The sequence below is a fragment of the Acipenser ruthenus genome, chromosome 16 (assembly GCF_902713425.1).
Source record: "Acipenser ruthenus chromosome 16, fAciRut3.2 maternal haplotype, whole genome shotgun sequence".
Taxonomy (NCBI): domain Eukaryota; kingdom Metazoa; phylum Chordata; class Actinopteri; order Acipenseriformes; family Acipenseridae; genus Acipenser; species Acipenser ruthenus.
In genome coordinates, this window is record NC_081204.1 from 20,644,250 (window position 1) to 20,648,615 (window position 4,366).

Consider the following 4,366-nt stretch of genomic DNA (forward strand, 5'->3'; position numbering starts at 1 on the left):
GGAAAGACTTTTCTAGAAGGTTGTTAGTGCTCGGTTGGCAGGTGATTCAATACTCAAGACTGTGTAAATTACTGATGTTTTATGTGGAAGCGTCTCAGATGTGATGACTCTACAGGCCCGTGGTGGATCTGCCTCTATTGACTGTGTTATGGCAGGTGCTTCTGTTTTTTTGTTTTCAGTATTTCATAAAGAATAGGACAAAGAGACCAATGCTTTCCAAAAACCGAACCCAGAAAGGTGAGGGGCTGGAAAGAAGTAAAGCTCTAAAATCCTGGGCTGCCTAGAAGTCCAGACATAAACCCTTGATAGCATCTGAAAGAGAAAAGGGCCTGAAAGGCAAAACATGGATCAAACTGAAGTTCAAAAATTTCTTGATTCAAAGCCTCACAGTGTTGTTATATGCCAAAAGCAGAGCCACAAAATATTTTTTTAAAGGAAAATACAATCTTTTTTCTTCTAAAATAAGATGAGCAGGCTCTGTATATTCTTATTAAACATATTTGAACATTACCTACAATGTAAAGTTCTAAGGAAACTGTAACAAATTGTATTCAGGGCAATTATGGATGATCACGCCTGTACTATAGTGTGACTAAATAATAAATGCCAGCAAGCCTGTTTATGTGAATCTGCTTCAGCTTGCTGTGTTGTGCAACTGGAATAGGGGTTTCAATGCACTGCTTCTGCCCTGAGGGATCGTTTATCCAAGAAAAACAACTGTTTCATTTCCACTGTAACAAACCCGCAAAACCACTGATATAACCAAAGCAGCGTTTGTACAGCGTCTGAAGGGAGTAGATTCAGATGATCTATGTGTTCAGTTTCCCTCAGGCTATTTTTGAAGAATAACACGAGAAGTGAGAGAGGTTAGTGCAGGGCACACAACACCCAGTGGCGGAGTGATCAGACTTCCTGCATTGACGCTTCATCACAAAGACCATTTGCTTCAATTGTTACCAGGAGTCTGGACTACCTCTCCATCTTCAAGTGCTTGTGTTCCGCATGGAGCTGAAGCCTGTGGGGACACACGTCTCGTACAGTAGTAGCACTAGACATGCAGCTGCTGTGGTATTTTTAAACACATGCAACTTGATCACCCAAATACACTCATTGTGCACACGCAATGCTGTTCCAAATACACTGTGTGCATGCAATGCTGTGTGTCCTGTTGCTTCACATTGTCTGGTCTGTTTCTGTTTATTTCATTGCTGAATTGTGTTTGTTTGGGAAACCCTTCTACAGCTCTGCCCGTCACACCCTGGAAAGCCCCCTTTCTATCTGAGAGTAGACAGCGCTGTTGTGTACAGCATGCACTCTGCTATAGAACACACACTGCTCATATTTTTCCCAGTTTTCTAGAGGAGCCCATAGTCATTTTTCTGGTACTTATTCCAGGCATTTTCATAAGGGCCACATGATATAATTAGACAATTAAACAAAATAAAAATTAAACTGCTGTTTATCTGATTACTCTATTATCCTAACCCCAAAAGAACACTGGAGACTGCTGTTTATTCAGTAGATATTTTCACACAGTATAAAAAGATAAGCCCTGATAAAACCCACATTTTAGCCATGTATAAAAAGACTGTATATTTCTAAAAAAAAAAAAAAAAATAGAAATGTGAAAAACAGAAGTCAACATTCTTAGAAAACAAAACTGTGCACTTCTTTCACAGCAATGGAGCACTTGAGTAAGATGTGTCAAGCATTTTCTGTTTGCTTGTTTTGTTTGAGATAAATTGCAGTCTTGTCATCAGTGCTCCAGATAAGGTTTTGGGTCTGGGAGTAACTTACCCTCTAATTTTAACACAGAGAGTAAAATGTATTTTCAGGAGGTAAAATACAACATTACCTTGAAGTCATGAGTAATCTCGACAAATACTGTACAATCTTTAACGGTAATGGAGTAGGCATTAAAAAAGAGCCTTCCATTTTAACTGCAATGTTATTTTGAACTTCTGTACAACCCAAGTTATTTTCTCAGCATTTTTTTTGAGGTACAGTATCACACTGACTGCAAATTAATTATGTTTCTTATATTTTAACATTAAATTCTTAAACTCAGTGAACATGTTACAACTTCAATATAATGCCATACAGATAAATACAATAAGAAAATGCATTAATAAGTTATAAAACAGTTTGTTTAATATTATAGACACCTTCTTTTAGCGGTTGCCTCCGACAATGGTTCCAGTTGGATTTGTAGCTGGACTGGCGTCATGTAGTTTCGAATTTTTCTTATTCTTACTGTGATTGGCTGGAAAGACAGCAGAGCTAGCCAGAGATTGGATAACGTTTGTTTGGTTGTTTTTTCTTGTGTAGTTTCCTAATAACTGAAGACATTGTATTCTGGCAGATGTAGTTGTTAGTGGAAGTTAGGCTGCTTGTCATCATTTGGGTTGAACAATGCCCTCTGCTGTTTACTGTTGTTATTGCAGTTTGTTATTGTGAGTTCTGAGAGCTTTTTTTTTCAAATTGTTATCATTTTTCAACAATGAAGAAACAAGTGAAGACTACTTGGCCCATATAAACATAGTCAGTAGTTTATTTCTCATTTGGTAAAGTTATGGTGTGTTTTTTTCCCTTTCTGAGAAAACTAAAAATCACAAAAACAACAAAAAAAAATCTTGTCCATACAAAACTAAAACAGTGGGAAACTGTAAAATATACATTTTGAAGAATGCCCAGTTCTCTTGTGTTTATAGTAAGTTCTATAGTTGGTGCAGTGCCAGAAATCTACAGTAGGTGGCAGTGGTTATATACTTTCACAGTGATACTGTACCAATACCATTTCCTATGTACAAAAAAGTAATTTCGTATGTCATTTTATTTATTTATTTATTTATTACATTTCCCTTTGTTTCTCCAGTATTGAGTCAGCAGAGTTGAAAGGTCACACTGTCATGAATGTTCCAGAAATGTTCACAGCAAGTTAAGACAACCAAACCAGTCTCAGAATGATTGCAAACACCATGCATGATGTACACCTCGCTTCTCTCAATAGAATGAACAATCAATTACTCCCCAAACAATACCAGATAGATACATTGATCCCAATCACCCCTGACAAAAATACTAATCTTTCTCCAAGACAGACTTGATTGATGTAATGTGAAAAAATATAAACGGTGTGCTTTCTAAACAACTATCCATTCATGGAACAAAAACGAAACAGCGATGTAGAAGAGGAAAATGCAGATGTAGTGGATTCTCAGAGCAGCCTCTCAGAAAGGAGGAGAGCACCGTGCTCGTATTCAGATGTAGTGGATTCTCAGAGCAGCATCTTAGAAAGGAGGAGAGCACCGTGCTTGCATTCAGATGTAGTGGATTCTCTGGTTGCTATTTACAAAAATGCTGGCTGGTTTGTGGAGTTCGGGGTTACTGCCTGTGACTGATTAAATAACTATGAATTAGTACCTACAATAATTAATGTACACATACCACAGTCTTCACTGAAGTCCCAATTTAAAGACGGAGCAGTATAAGGGTCAAAATTAAATAGTTAATTCATTTGTCAATTAATAAGTTTATTCTTAAATTAATTGGTCAGTTCATAAGTTAATTAGTAAATTAACTATATTTATAAATTAATTATTAAAATTATACATTAATTTGTAAGTTAATTTGTCAATTTTTACTTAAATCGTATATGAGCTATTTGCTAGTTGAACTTTCAAGTTGTGAATCGCACGAGGGGGCGTCTACAATCGATAGTGCTGACAGCGGTTGTTTATGCCTTCGTGATGTAACTGTGTTACTGGCAGTTGCGTAACTTTGGTTTCAAAAGTGGAGGAGGGGGGCTGGGGCATCCATGAAGATTACTCTATCTGAAATAATACAATATGTTACACAAGTATAACAAAACATTGCATCCTTTGTATGTCTAATTAAAAGACCCAAAGACATTCCTGAGGCAATCATTCAAAACAATACGTTGTTGGCATAATGTTGTCAAGAGTGATGCGTGTGGCAAACAGCTGTATTCAGTCGCTTCTGAGTCATGGAATTACGAAGCCATGACTTTTAGTCTTCAAGAGCACGAAGCTCCGCTCAGATCGAGCCTGGATCTAGGATCAGATCCCACACCGGCACCGAGGCAGCGTTGAGGGCTGCAGCGAGTGTGGCACAGTGCAGATTTAATAATGAGAGGGATGAGAATTGCCCTTGAAATATATTTCTAGAAACGCTGAGGTTTCCCCACAATTTAAATACTTAAGATAAATACAGTTTTGCTATTAAAATGATGCTAGTACTGTATTGGTGTAAGAAAAGGGTGTTTTTGAAAAGTATGTTTAGCTTCCATCCACTTAAAATATGCAGATGTAGCTTGAACCTCAAACTGCAATGTATCGACAATAAT